Genomic DNA, 17,644 nt, shown 5'->3' with positions numbered 1-17,644 from the left:
CGCCGCCTCAGCCGCCACCGCCGCCTCTCGCGGGGCCAGGGCAGCGCCCTCCAGCGGCCGCAGCGGGAGTCGCAGAGGGGGCGGGGCCGGCGGGGCGGGGCCTGGAGCGGGGGCGGGGAGAGAGGGAGGTAAGGAATTGGACGCAAGCGGACGCTGAGACTGGGAAAATAACCTCCCGTAGCTGCCGTGCGGCGCGTGGGGTGACTGTCTTTGAGTTAAAATAGGCCAAAAGAAAAAAAAAAAAAAAAAAAGGGCTGGAGGAACCAAAAAAGAGCTTCCCTTCTAACCACTTCCTTTTTGTCTTTGTCTTTTCATTTTCTGTTCGTGCTGCTCCGGGTCCCCACCCTCTCCCTGGCTCATCTGCTCCGGGGAGCGCCCTGGACTTGGGAAAGAGTCTCAAGCGAGAGAGACAGAGACTGGAGAGACAGAGATAGATAAAGGAGAGAGAGACAGAGGAGAGATGGAAGAGAGACTGACAGGAAAGAGGCTGGGGAGAGAGACAAAGGCAGGGAAGAGACAGGAGTAAGAGAAAGATATGAGAAAAAGAGGAGACAGAAAAGAGACAAAGGAAAAAGACAGAAACAAAAAGGGAGGGAAAGAGAGAGAGAGACCCGGAGAGGAGGGAGACAGCACAGAGATGGGGAGAGAAAGGGAGGGAGGGAGGGAGCCGATCTTAGGGCTGCCTGGCCTTGTCTCCGTTTTCTAGATCTTTGTCGTTTTCAGACTCGTCCGAAGACACACATGGCTAGTGAAGGACAGAAGCGAGACTCAGCCCAGCGCCCAGCTCTGCACTCCACCACGTTGCATAACTACCCCGTGCGCCCTAGCCTTCAAACACAAAACAGACCTAAGAGAACTCTAAGATGATGGGGGAGGGGGGGAAATCCTCTTAAATCACACTTTTACCACATGATGAAAAATAGAAGCTCACTAAAGTCGCATTTTGAAAGGCAAAGATAATTTCAAGATTTTTTGAGAATATTCTACACTTTGTACCACAATCCCTAAAATTATTTTGATCATCATATCTCTGTTCTAAATATTAAACGACGCTAGTTTTAGGAAGGACTATGGTGTCGGCGATTAAACTAGCATTTATTTTGAATCTTCAGCTTCTGCTTTGAGAATCTACTCTTTGCCGTTTGACTGTGATTCTTCCCCTTATCATGTGGCATTGTAGCGGGCAGCCTCCAGTATGCAGTGCCAAGGTTGGATGGATGTCAGCTAGCTCTGGAGTCGCTAGCTTTGGGGAATTTGATAGCTCCTGTGACATTTCTGAGGTGAAACTAACATACCTAATCAATTTCACTGTTTCCTTGTGGGTAACAAACTTAAGTTTGTCCGTCTGTGCTTTTGAGTATTGGGATTTAAAGCATTCATTATATCGAGGGCGAAATAAATATTACATAGCATTTAATAAGCATTGACTTTTATTAAGCCAGGCACTGGGCTAAGTAATGGTGAGTCATTGCCCTCCAGGAATTTAACTTTCTAATAGAAGATGAAACATAAAAGGGGAAGATGGGAAGGGAAGAAGGCTACCTGCCTGGGCCAGAAAGGTGGTATCCATGTGAACCAGAATAGGAACCTGAGCTAAAGTAAGTCATTATTTTATAATTGATTTATTTTATACTGTGAATACTTTTCTAGAAGGAATTTTTTAATGTCTCTCAGGAAGTCTTTAGATTTAAAGAAAGCCCAACTTTATTTTTAAAAATTTTTATTTAATTTTATTTTTTGTTTTATAATTATAACTTTTTACTGACAGAACATATGCCTGGGTAATTTTTTTTACAACATTATCCCTTGCTCTCACTTCTGTTCCAATTTTTCCCTTCTTTCCCCCCACCCCCTCCCCTAGATGGCAGGCAGTCTTATACATGTTAATTATGTTATAGTATATTCTAGATACAATATGTGTGCAGAACCGAATTTCTTGTTGCACCAGGAGAATTGGATTTAGAAGGCAAAAATAACCTGGGGAGAAAAACAAAAATGCAAACAGTTTACACTCATTTCCCAGTGTTCCTTCTCTGGGTGTAGCTGATTCTGTCCATTATTGATCAACTGGGTCTGAGGTAGATCTTCTCTTTGTGGAAGAGATCCACTTCAGTCAGAATATATCTTCATACAGTATCATTGTTGAAGTGTACAGTGATCTTCTGGTTCTGTTCATTTCACTCAGCAACAGTTGATGTAAGTCTCTCCAAGCCTCTCTGTATTCCTCCTGCTGGTCATTTCTTACAGAGCAATAATATTCCATAACATTCATATACCATAATTTATCCAACCATTCTCAAATCAGAAACAGGAGCTGAGATTGAATCACACCTTGTCTGGGGATGTAAGGCCTTTCCAAGTAGAGTCAAAGTAAGTACTTTCTTCTATATTTTGAGAAGAGAGATGACTGAAAACTGGTCCTCTGCTTGCTTGAAGGGGTTAAGTGGCTTGCCCAGGGTCACACAGCCAGGACATGTTAAGTGTCTGAGACCAGATTTGAATTCAGGTCTGTAACGTGCTGTTGTCTCCAGAAGCTGCCAATTGTTCTCTGGGAGGAGATCTGCTGTGTCAACTCAAATCTCTCGGACAGAGTCTTCTTCCTGTAGAGAACCGTTATCTCCAGACAGTTGCTGTTAACTCTGGTCCAGAGTAGTGACTTCCCTCTTTTATCCTCCCAGAGAATGGGTGTGGGATAATGCAAGGGCTTCTGGGAAAAATTACTTCAACCAATGAACTTGCTCCTCCTAAGCATGCAAGCTCTTCCCCAGGAAAGGCCAGAACTAGAGAATTGTCAAGTACCGATTTAGCACTTAGTAAGAACCTAATATCTCATTATCTCATTAGCACTTAGTAAGAACCTAACATCTTATTTTAAAAATACTTGTTGGATTGGATTGAATTGAATTCTATCCAAGGGATGCTATTAGGTAAGATCTTCATTGATAAAATCAGGTTGACCTATCTCAGTTTACATATTTTTATCTATCTACTTATAGATATATGTACACAGCTCTGTGCTTTAAAAAACTGATTACATCTTGGAAATTCTATGGGTGAGAAGTGGAGGTGAGGAGTGACATACAAATAGGTTGCTTTGGCATACCCTTATTTGCCCAAGATGCACTCCCAATAACACTCCAGAAAGGTGGTGCTATTTATCCTTAGCACTGAAGTCTGGTACTGAGAAATTTGGAGATGGACTGAAGTCAATTCAAAAGTATTTATTGATCCTAGAGCTGGAACTAAGTAGCTACAAAGAGTCTAATTTTCAGTGAGCCTATGATAGGCACTTTTAAATATTCTTAAGTATGTACATATGTATTCATTTCTACATTTTGGAGTTCATTATTTCAACTCCCACTTGCACTGGCAGGTTGAGTCCCCTAAGCTAGGCTTTCTCTTTCCCTGCAGTATTCTATGATTAACCCTGAGAATTTAGGTGTGATTTTTCTAACTCTGGATAATAAGATAATAATTAACAAATCAGTATATTCTCTACCAAGATCAATATAGCTATTCAAACCAGTGATTATAACTCATATCATTTGGTCAATTGATGCTTTCTTCTTCTCATGTTGACCAGTTAGCATCAATTAGCTATTACAAAGAGATAATTACTTAGAAAATATAGCAAGCTCTATGATATAAAAAACATTTCCTCACTCCTGAACTAGGGCACGCTTTCCCTTTTACATCTTGGTCCCTGAAGAAAGCAGATTAAACTTAAAGTAGTTGTTAAAAAAAACCAAAACATTCCCCCCTCTAAAAACAAAACAAACAAAAAAACTATCTTGGTCCCTAGTGGGAGTGGAACAAAACTTAAATGGCAGGTACAAAGTATTATTTTTTATAGATTATTTGTGTGTAGCACATTTACTGTGGGGATGAGGGGAGAGCCAACTGCCAAGTTGGTACCTACGTGGGCCAGGTCAAGAAGGTGACTCCTGAGGGCTATGTGGCTCACTGGTCTCAGCTGCCATAACTATGGCAAACAGTGATGGGAGTGTTTTTGCTAGATTCATGATGATTTTTCCAATTTTTCACAGTTCATCTGGACATTCCATTGATAATACTTATTCATTTAAGGTCAGTAAAAAACACAGTAGAGATGTGTTTGAGGTGAGGTGGGGACCTAGAGAGTGGGCTTCTTCTCCCCCTTACTCAAAAGCCACCAAGGACAGAGAGATCTAGTTTTCTGTTGGAGCCTTTTTATGCATTCTCAGTTCTGGCTCAGAAACCAATTAAAAGACTTTTCATTACTACAATCTTTCCTGTATTCAGGCTGCCATAGTAATTTTTTCTAAAGCACAGGTCCAACCTCCTTTTCCCTTCACTCCCCTTCCCCCCTCCCAATTAATTCCAGTAGCTTCCTTTCACCTCTAGTACCAATGCAAAATCCTCTGGCATTTAAAGCCCTTCTTCATAACCTAGTCCCTTCCTACCTTTCTAATCTTCTTAATTCCAACTATCCCCCTCGACCCTTACTCTTTGATCCATGGGCACTGGTTTCTGTTGTTGCTATGACAATGCTCTATTTTCTGAAGCTGGGCATTTTCACTGGCTTTCTCTTAGGCGTGGAATATTCCCCTTCCTCATCTCCACTTCCTGTTTTCCCTGGCTTCCTTCTAGATCCAGTTTAAAACTCACCTTTTAAAGGGAAAATTTCCCAATATCTCCTAATTATAGTGCCCTTTCTCTGAGATTACCTCCAATTTATCCTGTATATAGCTCATTTGTTCAGAGTTGTTTGAATTTTGTCTCCTTCATTAGATTGTGAACTCCTTGTGGACCGGAATCTAATTTTGTCTTTCTTTGTATGGAACACGTGTTCAGTTGTATGCAACTCTTTCTAATCCCAGGACCATGCTGTCCATAGAGTTTTCTTTTTTATATATTTTTCTCAATAGTATTTTAATTTTCCAAATACATGTAAAAACACTTTCAACATTCACTTCTGTAAGATTTTGTGTTCCAGTTTTTTTTCTCCCTCCCTCCCTCCCTCCTCTGTCTTCCTCCCCAAGACAGCAAGTAATCAGATATAGGTTAAACATATAACCTATTTTTTATTATATATTATTATATATTTTATTATAGCTTTTTATTTACAAGATAAATTGCAAAACCTTTTGTTTCAATTTTCCCCTCCTTCCCTCCACCTCCTCCCCCAGATGGCAGGTAGACCAATACATGTTAAATATGTTAAAGTATATATAACCTATTTTAAAACATATTTCTATATTTGTCATGTCATGCATGCATGCATATGTTGTCAGGCAAGAACACTCAGTCTAAAATGGAAAAACCCATGAGAAAGAAAATGTAAACAAAAAAGGTGAAACTACAATGAATCAAGTCATATTCAGTCTCCATAGTTTTCTCTCTAGATAAGGATGGCATTTTCCATCTATGGGGTTTTCTTGGCAAAGATACTGGAGTGGTTTGTCATTTCCTTCTTCAATGGATTAAGACAAGCAGGGGCACACAACTGACATTAGATTTGAACTCAGATCTTCCTGATTTCTGATCCTGTCCTCTATTCAGCCACCTAACTGCCTGCCTCTCCTGATACTCAATAAATATTTTACTGACTGACCACTTAGTGAACTGGCAGGAAATAGACACAGAATTAATTGAGCATAAACTAAAGTGGAGAGAGGACGTCCATTATAACCCATCACACATTTCCTGAAGGAGGTTCCTTAAACCTCTTCCAGGGTTTGGGCCAATTTGATTGGAGATGCTTTAGATGACTAGACCCAGACTCATCAGTTTGACTGACTTGGAAGAAAGTGAGACTAAGCCCTTTTCACTTTTGGATTGGGGTCTCCTCTGCATATAAAGAACCAAGGAATGCTTATGGTACTGTAGCAGTGAGAGTGACCTAAATCTTTCATCACTCCATGCTTTTCTCTACTTTCTCAATTAAAAGAGAAGATAGAAGAGATTTTAAGATTTAAAAGAAATAGGCATGGACCCACATTTAACACCACATACTAAGATAAGATCAAAATGGGTCCAATATTTAGGCATAAAGAACGAAATCATAAATAAATTGGAGGAACATGGGATGGTTTACCTCTCGGACTTGTGGAGGAGGAAGGAGTTTGTGTCCAAGGGAGAACTAGAGACCATTATTGATCATAAAATAGAAAATACACCAAATTAAAAAGTTTCTGCACAAACAAAACTAATGCAAACAAGATTAGAAGGGAAGTAACAAATTGGGAAAACATTTTTACAGTTAAAGCTTCTGATAAAGGCCTCATCCCCAAAATATACAGAGAATTGACTTTAATTTATAAGAAATCAAGCCATTCTCCAATTGATAAATGGTCAAAGGATATGAACAGACAATTTTCAGATGATGAAATTAAAACTACTTCCACTCATATGAAATAGTGTTCCAAATCACTATTGATCAGAATAATGCAAATTAAGACAACTCTGACATACCACTACACACCTGTCAGATTGGCTAAGATGACAGTAACAAATAACGATGAATGTTGGAGGGGATGTGGGAAAACTGGGACACTGATGCGTTGTTGGTGGAGTTGTGAAAGAATCCAACCATTCTGGAGAGTAATCTGGAATTATGCCAATAGTTATCAAACTGTGCATACCCTTTGACCCAGCAGTGCTACTACTGGGCTTATATCCCAAGGAAATACTAAAGAAGGGAAAGGGTCCTGTATGTGCCAAAATGTTTGTGGCAGCCCTTTTCATAGTGGCTAGAAGCTGGAAAATGAATGGATGTCCATCAATTGGAGAATGGCTGGGTAAATTATGGTATATGAATGTTATGGAATATTATTGTTCAGTAAGAAATGACCAACAGGAGGAATACAGAGAGGCTTGGAGAGACTTACATCAACTGATGCTGAGTGAAACGAGCAGAACTAGGAGATCATTATACACTTCAACAATGATACTGTGTGAGGATGTATTCTGATGGAAGTGGATATCTTCCACAAAGAGAAGATCTACCTCAGATCCAGTTGATCAATAATGGACAGAATCAGCTACATCCAGAAAAGGAACACTGGGAAATGAGGGTAAACTGTGAGCATTGTTTTTTTTTTTTTTTTTTTTTTTTTTGTTTCTCTTCCCAGATTATTTTTACCTTGCGAATACAATCCTTCCTTTGCAACAACAACAACAAATTTCGGTTCTGCACATATATATTGTACCTAGGATATACTATATGATATTTAATATGTATGGGAATGCCTGCCATCTAGGGGAGGGGGGGTGGAGGGAAGGAGGGGAAAAACTCGGAACAGAAGGGAGTACAAGGGATAATGTTGTAAAAAAAAATTTACCTATGCATATGTACTGATCAAAGAAAATGTTATAATTATAAAAATTAATAAAAAACAAAATAAAACAAAAACAAAAAAAATTCAACACACACACACACACACACACACACACACACACACACACACACACACACACACACACACACACAAAGATTTAAAAGAAATAGTTGTTATAACTCCTGTCCCCAAGCTCATTGGTTTGGAACTCTCTCCTTCACCGAGTAGGGATGGAACAGAGTTGGTGAGAAATAAGAGATAAGAGCTTCAATTCGCCCTTTGGTGATTCTTACCAACAGCTTTCTATCTTTGAAAGACAAAACAGAAGGGACCAATCTCACTTCAAGTTGATTGTATTCCCAGATTGCTCCAATTAGAGAGTTTGGAGAATTTCCCCTCTGGTGAGATCCGGGATACTCACAGTTGAGTTGAAGTAACTCAATCCCAATGGGGAAACTCCTTCACTCTGGTGTTGTACTCTATGATTTGGATAAATAGATTTCTTTGTTATTCTCTATGTGTGCTCATTGTAGAACTGCTATTAGGTGTTAAGGGGTATTGAGTGGAGATACAGAGTTTGATGTTCTCTTATTCCCCAAATGATACAGCAATCTAAAGTCAGATGGAATTTGACTATACCTTCTAGACTAATATTTTTTTTTATTATAGCTTTTTATTTACAAGATATATGCATGGGAAATTTTTCAGCATTGATAATTGCAAAACCTTTTGTTCCAACTTTTCCCCTCCTTCTCCCCACCACTTCCCCCAGATGACAGGTTGACCAATACAAGTTAAATATGTTAAAGTATATGTTAAATACAATATATGTATACATTAGACTAATAATATTTAAAGGACCCGATAAAATTCTAGTCTCATGTCTCCCTCTTTTTTGGAGGAAAGCAGAGTGGTGGCTTTTACGTTCCTTCCTAGCAGGTATAAAAGTTTCCCCTTGAGAAGGGTAGGGGGGGACAAAAGTTTCTCTTTGATAAGGGTCTCTATTCTGCCTCCCTTTGAGCCAAACAAGAACAGCACCCTCTTTGCCACACATGGAGTCTCATTACACATGAATGAGCCCGCTCTTTATCTCTACATGAGTAATTAGTAGGTGAATAACTAAAACTACTTTATAGCCTATCTTTCAGAGATAAAAAGTTGGAAGGATATGAAACAATCACCATAAATTAGGGTGAACTAGGGAGGAGCTCAATATGCTGTTTTAGAAAGAGAATCCCATGTAAAATAATAAGTATAAGGATATGTAAAATAATATAAGGATAGATGGGTGGAGGCCAAACAGAGAAGGCAAATCAGAGCTTTGATCTAAAGAGCTTAGAGCCCAGGGCTGAAAACATGCGGTTAGAAAGATTTAAGACTTTTGCCCTGACCTAGAGTGAGAGTTTTTAAGTCAGGAAAAATCTGTGTATAGTCTTTAAGCTGAGAAAACATGGCTCCTTTTGATCTTAAGAATTTCAAGTCAAGGTTCAATTGATTTAGAAACTGGAGAAAGCAAATCATTAAACTAAATATTCTGGTGGAGGTAGCTGCCTCAGGTGGAATGATGGATAGTGGGGGCTGATCTTCAGTTAGGACAGACCTGTATTCAAATTCAAATTCTGGGCCAGTCCTCTATCTACTTGAGATTTCTCATCTGTAAAATGGGTATAATAACAGTACCTCTCCCCCAAGCCTGTTGCAAAGTATTGTATAAACCTTAGAGTGCTATATAAATGTTAGTTTACATGATTATCCAGCATTCCATGGGGATACTGTCTATTGGACAAACGACGAGATAAATAGAAGCAGGCCTGGTGGGAAGAACATGATGATGTCACTAAAAATCATTAGAAATCATGCAGTATGGGAGGCCTCAGTTCTTGCACAAACACATTTTGGACATCTATATTTGCCATATAAACTCCCCTAGTCACATATTTTCCTTCTACATGTACTTTTCACTATATATTTCTTATGTATCCATTCTTAACCACCAATATTGTATGTACTTTTGGTAGAATATATCCTATATTTATAGGGAGAATGTTTTACTACTTTTCTTATTATGCTCTTGAACTAATAGTATCGTCCAGCTGACCACTCAGTAGTTTTGTGGACTGTCATGAAGTGAACGTAGCCATTCCTTTGTCCCACCCAATGAGTTGTGGGATATCCCTATATGGTATATATGTTACTTTTAATGCCTTTAAAAAATCCTGTTCATCACCAATGTGTGATAAATCAAAATCTCTTGTGGTATAATGTAAAGAATACTGAAACTGGATTTAGGAGACCTGAGTTTAAGTTGACTCTTACTAGCATGGGGAAAGTGGCTAAGCCACTTAAACGCTCTGAATCTATTTCCTCATCTATAAAGTGGGGGTATTAACATGCTACCTATGTTTTGGGATTGTGAGGAAAGTGCTTCGAAAAATGTAAAATAAATTAATAATATAGTGAAGGCTCAGAGATCTTAGTGGATAGTAATACACAAGAAGTGTAATTTTCAAAACCAAAGGGTAAGATTCGCAAGCCTAACCTAAGGTACACAAGTTTCTTGTCCCATATCCAGTTAAATTCTGCCATATCCTTATCACCATGCTAGGAATGTCCTTATCACTGTGGACTCTGAGATGTAAATAAAGACAGAAGAGATTGGAACTATGATTTTACTGGAACAGAACTCATTGATGAAGACACTCCCAGAGGAAGTCTAGTTTATGATCTTATAAAGAAATATCTAGAGCTCTAAATTAAAGTGGAAGAAGAGAATTGTAAATAGTATCTACTATATGTCAAGCACTTTACAAGTATTATTTCACTTGATCCTTATAAACAGTCTTGGGAGAGAGGTGTTGCTATTGAGATAATATAGAATTTTTACAGTTTATTTTACGTTTACATTAAAATGCTACATAATAGCATTTTACAGCTGGGGATACTGAGGCAAACAGCCATTAAGTGACTTGCCCAGTCTGAGGTGAGCTTTGAATTTAGATCTTCCTAAGGCTAGGCCCAGTGCTATATCTGCTTTACCACTGACAGAAAAATTATATTAATAATATAAAATATAAAATATTCTATTTTAGGAAAATTATCCTGAGAATAGCACATATGAAATTGGAGGGAATTATCCAATATTTGTTTTCCTGAGGAAAAATGCAGCATATTTGAAAAAAAAATCCTTCTTTGGTATTTTTGAAACTTCCAAAAAATTGGTGACCTTTTGTTCCATTCATCTTAACCCAGAGTCTCTGCATATTTTCCAGACAGATTAAGTAATATATGATTAATTCAAATTATTAGCTCAACTTAAGTTATAATAAATAGTTGCTAGGGAACTACAAGAGGAGTTGAAAAAGAATTTTCTCAACCTCATAAAAATTTTATAATTTCACTTCAAAGAAATGATGATAGTTAAAAAAACACCTTCCCTCTTTCTTATGTGGGTAGACAGTGACATAACTAACATAAATGAAGTCTGACATAAAACTAGAGTAGACAATTGTATAAAGTACAAATCTTACTTTGTATTTAATATTTTTATTTTCCTAGTTGCACACAAAACAGTTTTTTACATTTTACATTAAAAAAAACTTTTGAGGTCCAGATTCTCTCGCTTCCTTCACACTCTCACCATCTTTAAGAAGGCCTATGTGAAGTTGTGTAAAACATTTCCATAATAGTCATGTTGTGAAAGAAAACATAAATCTCCCTCCTTCAAAATAAACCCTCAAGAAAAATAAAGTTAAAAAAAGAGTAAGCTTTGATCTGTATTTAGTCACATTCAGTTCTTTCTCTAGGTATGGATAGCATTTTTCATCATAAGTTCTTCCGAATAATCATGGATCATTGTATTTCTAAGAATAACAAAGTCATTCACAGCTACAACATTGCTATCACTTTGTATACAGTGCATTTTATTTTGTTTGAGTTCATGGAGTATTTTCTAAATTTTTCTGAGAGCATCCTATTCATTGTTTCTCATAAAAGAATATTTCATCATAATCACATACCACAATTTATTCAGCCATTCCCCAATTGATGGACATCCCCTAAATTTCCAATTCTTTACCCTGAGAAGAGAGTTGCTATACATATTTTTGTACATATAGTTCCTTTTATCTCTTTTGGGATTCATGCTTAATAGTTATATTGTTAGGTCAAAAGATATACATGATTTTATACCCCTTTGAGCATGGTTTATATCTTTTGATCATTTGTCAATTGGGGAATGGATCTTTTACTATCATACTTTGAAGGAAAGGAAAGGCCTTGATGAAAGACTCTTGAGAATCAGTTTTTTACAATTTTAATTTTTTATTATAAACTTGACAAACACCAAGAAAAATGAGCAATGTCAAATTTTTAGAAAAGAAGAATAGTGGATTCCATATGAAACTATGAACACAGAAGTCCATTTCAATAAGATGGTTCCATTCCTTTATGTTTGGATCCCTTATGGCATCTTTGGGATTGACTCTGTTTATAGTTCTGACCCCCTATTTGGAATCTTAGGGAAATCCCTGTAATAGATAACTCAAAAAAGCTGATACCGACTAGGCCCTTTCAAGCATATTATGATCAACAGTATCTATTACATAGGCAAAACAGGAAGAAGAATCAAGGAAACTAATAGTTAATTCATAGAATCATAAAAATATAGAGTTGGAAGTATCTTAGGCATGATTTAAATCAATGGGATCATATAACTCAATGTGGGGCTTGCAAAAAAATTTGGCAACAATACTCTACATCCTGTAGTATTAAATGTTCTGCTAAGATTTAATTCTTTATGTAAAAATAAATAATACATCTATTTCATTTGCAAATTTGCTTTCATCTTTAATAAATGGCAAAATTTGTATGGTAAAAGTATATATACAAAAGAATTGTTTTAAAATAAATTTCTTCATGATTTATTTTAAGTAAATGTTTGATTTTTATGCCTATTTTATATACCTTTATATCCAGGGTCATGTAAAAATTTCTCTGGCCAAAAGGGCTCAGGCATGGAAAAAGTTCAAGAAGCCTTGATCTAAATAAACCCATAATTGAATGGACATCCTCTACAACAGCCAAGACAATATAATCATAGCTAATATTTATATAATGCAGGGGTGAGAAACCTTTTTTTTCTGCCAAGGGTCATTTGAACATTTATAGCACCTTTTGCCGATCATACAAAATTAACTTATACAGCTCAAACAGTTGGAGAAGCTTTCAGCTCATCATTGCCTGTGATTTATAGAGGGGCACAGTCAGTGGGGAAACACTGGCTGAGGTATAAGACCCTTCAGCCAGAGGGAACCTGCTAACAATGTCTGGTTCCGCTTCCCGTCTCCCCTAAGGGCTCTCGGCCTTCCTGAGAAGTCAGGGGTCTGTGTTGTGATTGAAGCAGAGTGATAGCAGGTGGCAAACTGCATATAATAGCAAGTCATTCATGTGGTCCCACATGCACTGTATATACTGGTGCATGCCCAGTTTTTTTGTTTCTTAAGGGTATGAGGGTATAAAGGAGGAAAATACCTTGTAATAAATGGACTACATTTCCCCACCATCCTTGGGAGTCCTGGCTCATCACTTCTCCATTAGGAAGGTATATTTTAATCACCCCGGCTTGGGGGCTCTAGAAAGCAATGGTATGTTTTGTCACCCCAACTTGAGGGCTCTAGAAAGGAGAACACAACAATGATTGATTATTATGCAAGTATCCACAGACCAGAAATTCCCCTCCCTTGATACACTGCTTTAAGATTTGAAAAGCATTTTAGAAAATATGTCATTTTATCCTCATAACAATCCTGGGGATGAGGTGCCATTATTATTCCATTTTGCAGATGAGGAAACTGAGGAAAGTAGATTAAGTGAGGTGTCCAGGATCACACAGATAGTCACTGTTTGAGACTTGATTAGACTTCAGGTCTTCTTAACCCCATGTCAGATGCTCTATCTACTATGCCACCAATCAATTCCCAATAAGTAGTTGTCTATCCTCCACTTGAATGGATGGGAAGCCTACCACTTTTTGAGGAAGGTCATTCCCTCTTTGAATAGCTTTAGTCATTAGGAAGTTTCTTTTTATGTCAAGCTGAAATTTGCCTTTCTATAACTTTCTCCTTGCATTAGTTCTAGTACTACCATCTTGGAGTAAGCAAGATGAAACATATGGAAGAGGGGGTGTAATCAAAACTTTTATATTTGCTACCTGAAGACTTAAGATTAGATTTCTGTTTTGCTACTTCCTTGGAAAAGTCAGTTTTTCTCTTTGGACCTTAATTTCCTCCTCTATAAAATGAGGATGTTGGATTATGTGATCTCAAAGACCTCTTCCCAATCTTCCTCTTATGTTCCTAAAACTTTTTCCACGTGATATATATCCTTAATTTATAATATCTCCCTTGCCTTCTATTTTCTGTGTAAAAAAACCCCTCTCTTCTTTCCATTAATCTGTCTAGATTTTTCACTACCATGCCCCTGCTCCTGTAATCCTCCTTCTCCCAAAGGTGAGTTCTTTCTGGAATCTCCATTTTGAGGAAAAGCCCACATCAGCCACTCAATTCTCCACTCTCCATTACCATTCCTCAACTAGTTGCAGCCTTATCTTCTCTCCCTTTCTTCCCCATTTTTCAACTTCTTTTTGCATGTTGTTTTCTCCAATTAGAATGTAAACTCCTTGAGTTCAGGAATTCTTTTTCTTTTTCTTTTATTTGTATCTCCAGTACTTAGCACAGTGCCTGGCACATAGTAAATACTAAACAAATGCTTGATTTTAACTTGATTGTTCTATGATATATTTCATTTTCTTACCAGCCTCTTTATTCTCATCAGCATTATTGTTTGTCCTTCATGCTCAGAGAGGACCAAAATGACATCATGATGTCAGAGTCAATGTATCATAGTGTCTCTGGTTATGGTTGATCAGATCAATATGAGTTTGGAATCTCTACCTCAAATCAGGCATTAATAATCAGTATGAACATTTGGGATGGAAATGTCCCTGAATTTGCACATCTGAATGTTTCTTTTGAGCTCTTGCAATTCTGATCTTCTAATAGAAAATAGCACTTCTTTGATGAGGGCACCATGTTGGGCAATCCTACGCCAGTGTCTCCCATGTCTCAAAATCAATACCAAAATTCTAGTTAGCCAGAACTAGCACACAAACACACACACACATACACACACACACACACACATACACACACAAATTTTTCTTCTTCATAAGCCAATTGATTCTTTTTCAAAGCATTTGTTTATTAATATCTAGTAGGTTTAATTTTAATATTCTTCCTTCTACTGCATCATTTTTTTCTTGTTCACTTTTGATTTAGTGGAATTCCTTATCATTGGAACATATTTACAACCAGTCTGATACTGGTTGCAAATGATTTATATGATTCAGTTCTTTGTTGACAAGAGCCAGATTCATTCTTTGTTCTAGACAGTATTTTATATAGATGGCTATTCAATGAATTTTATTTACTTGATATTAATAATGATTTTGAAGAGAGTGATAAAGACAGCAGGTAGCAAAGGAGACTTGGAATAGTTCCAGTATAGTAAAACTCTTAAGTATTCAGGATATCCAGATTCTATGTAGCTCAAGGATTCATTCCCTTTATTTATGAGGTATATTTATATTCTTGGATCAATATGTTAACAAAATGTTTTTTGTAACCTTAACATGACTTTCTAGGCTAAGAGAGTGTTAGAGATATAGATTTCTTAGTGCTTTCATTAAACAAGGAGAAAAATCTTAAAATAGCTTGGAAGATCTTTAAGTTCAGTGAAAAAAAATTCCCAGTCAAACCATAGCATCATCAGAATGACTAGACTTGGCTTTAAGATTTCAACTTTCAAGTCTTATTAGAATTTACACTGAGATGATTTCTATTAGGTTAAATTTAACTGTGACTACTAACTTAAAAACAAGTATTGTAGACAAGTTTGACAATTCCCATATATAAAACAATCATGTTTATTTTTTTCCAATTTCCAGGTATAATTATTATTTTATAGAGGGTTGTTTGTTTTGTTTTGTTTTGCTGAGGCAATTAGGGGGTAAGGGACCTCACACAGATTTGACCCCAGGTCCTCCTGGCTTCAGGACTGGTGCTCTATCCATTGAACCATCTAGCTGCCCCTTTAAAAGTTATTTTAGGTTTATAGTGGACATGACCAAAATGGAGAAATTATAAAGGTGATTTAAAAAAAAGGTTCTATTATCACACTGGATAGGAAGTTGAGCACACTTGTAATGCCAAATAGTTTCAACTGCTTTTATCTATAGTAATGAGTCGCTAATAATCTTTCTTCCTCATCTTAAAAAATATGAAACTATGACAAGCCCATTTAAAAAAATTTAATTTGATTTTTAATTTCACCTTTTCTGAATCGTTCTTTCAGTTTCAACATTTTTGTAAATAAAATCTTTTCTTTATTTGAGGAGGAGGAAAACCAAGACTGGAGGAATGTTGGAACTACTAGTGCTGTTTCCTCTCCCCGGCGGATCACAAAAGACTAGTTAGGAAAGAAGTGGAGGATGTTATGTGGGCAACAGGAAGACTGCTGAATGCTTGGCAAGTTCATTTGGCCAAAAGAAACCACAACAGGTGCGCCATTGCCCAGGCTTACCCTTATCAGGCTTTCCCACAGCCAAAGCAACATAAAGAGCTGAGAGAAGAATCTGGATCATATACTTACAAGACCCATTGTCATAATGGCAGAAATAAGAAAATGCTGAGCCATGTGTGCAAACAATTCAATTTAAAATCAAGTCCTTGAATGTTCCAGATTTTGGCTTTAATTCTTTTCTTTGTTTTGCTTACAGAGTTGACTTCTTAGTTTATAATAAATTTCTTGTTAGCAAGTACCTCAACCATGGAAGCATTTTTTTCCAGGCCAGACACACTGACCTTTCTTTAGTGTTTCTAAGCTATAGCAGAATTGACAGGAGGGAAATCAGCTAGCAAACTGTCACTTGCCAACTCTTTTGTACTTCTCTCCCTTCCCTGACCCCATTTCTGACCTCATTCCCAGATGTGAATCTGCTGATCTCAACTTTTTTCACAACCGCTATCCTTTCTAGTCTTCTGAACTGGTTATCTTTGCTAACACTTTGACTTAGATCTTAATAATGTTACATTTTACTCAAAAGTGACTACATTTTGAGCCATTCCCCATTTCCCCCCAACTGAAATAGTTGAGGCAGATTGAAAAATTGTCTATATAATAGGCAAATGAAAGGTTCTGGAATTAATTGAGCCAGAAGCAGAGCAAATCCCCTAGATCTGTTTAACATATATACTTACATATATATACAATTTATAGGTGGAAGATTTCATCAGGTTTCTTGTACAAAAATCACTGTTTATGGATCTCTATCCATGGGGAAATTCCCTGGTCCAGGTAAAGGTGAACTGTTCTCTTCCACTTTACAAGACATACTGTCTATCTTTTGAAATCCCTACTGAACCATCTGGAAGGTATCTTTTAAGAGCTGTAGAAGACTTTTGATATCAACTTGCAGTCCTAAATCACAAATCAACAAATTGAATGGATCAGAGATGGGCAAGGTCGATTACTCTGGCTTCATCAATGTCTTAAGCCTGGTTTGGTACTGGAGCAAACCCATATCCTTTGGATCCTCAGAAAAGGTATTCAATGTTTAAATAAATTGTGGTCTCTATATATTAATTACAGCTCATGAACTCCCATTGATACATGTATTTTTATCATGCAGAAGCTCAAGGAATTCAGAGTAAATATAATGAAGTATATCAATTCATCCACCAACAAGCATTTATTAAGCATTTCCTAAGCATTTGGAATACAAAGACAAAAGTAAAGCAGTCCCTAACTTCAAGGAGTTTATATTTGTTTGGGAAAGACAATCTGTACATATATAGGGATATGTAAAATATTTTTCCAAATACCTTTAAATTTATTTTGGTGGAGGGGATGCTAGTAAACCAGTAGGATTAGGAAAGATCTCATGTAGAACACAGAACCTAATCCGAGTCTTTTTTAGAATTGTTTCATTTTCCAATTTTCCTTTTTTCCCTTCTACTTCTCTCAACTGCCAATTGAGAAATTAAGGGAAACAAAGTTAGTTAGTCAAACAAAAAAAAGTTCCTGTATTAGCCATGTCCAAAAACAAAAACTCAATTTATATATTGAATCTATTACCTCTATCAGGAAATGGGTAACATGTTTCATTGTGAGTGTTTTGGAATTGGGTTTAATTGTGTTGATCAGAATTCCTATGTTTTTCAAAATTGTTTGAAATTATTATAAATAATTTCAATTATAAATTGAATCTC

The 17,644-nt window shown here is 36.9% G+C and overlaps 1 long non-coding RNA gene across 1 annotated transcript; it reads left to right on the top strand.

Annotated features, from left to right (window-relative positions):
• Nucleotides 1-68: 68 nt before the first annotated feature.
• LOC141539725 (uncharacterized) lies at nt 69-16,095 on the top strand. The gene is made up of 3 exons (XR_012481384.1): nt 69-128; nt 724-1,280; nt 15,769-16,095. It is a non-coding gene; the product is annotated as an uncharacterized LOC141539725 (long non-coding RNA).
• The last annotated feature ends 1,549 nt before the right edge of the window (nt 16,096-17,644 follow it).

Source organism: Sminthopsis crassicaudata, chromosome 4 (genome assembly GCF_048593235.1).
Source record: "Sminthopsis crassicaudata isolate SCR6 chromosome 4, ASM4859323v1, whole genome shotgun sequence".
Taxonomy (NCBI): Eukaryota; Metazoa; Chordata; class Mammalia; order Dasyuromorphia; family Dasyuridae; genus Sminthopsis; species Sminthopsis crassicaudata.
The sequence above is the reverse complement of the archived record's forward strand: the minus strand, read 5'-3'. Positions and strand labels throughout refer to the sequence as shown.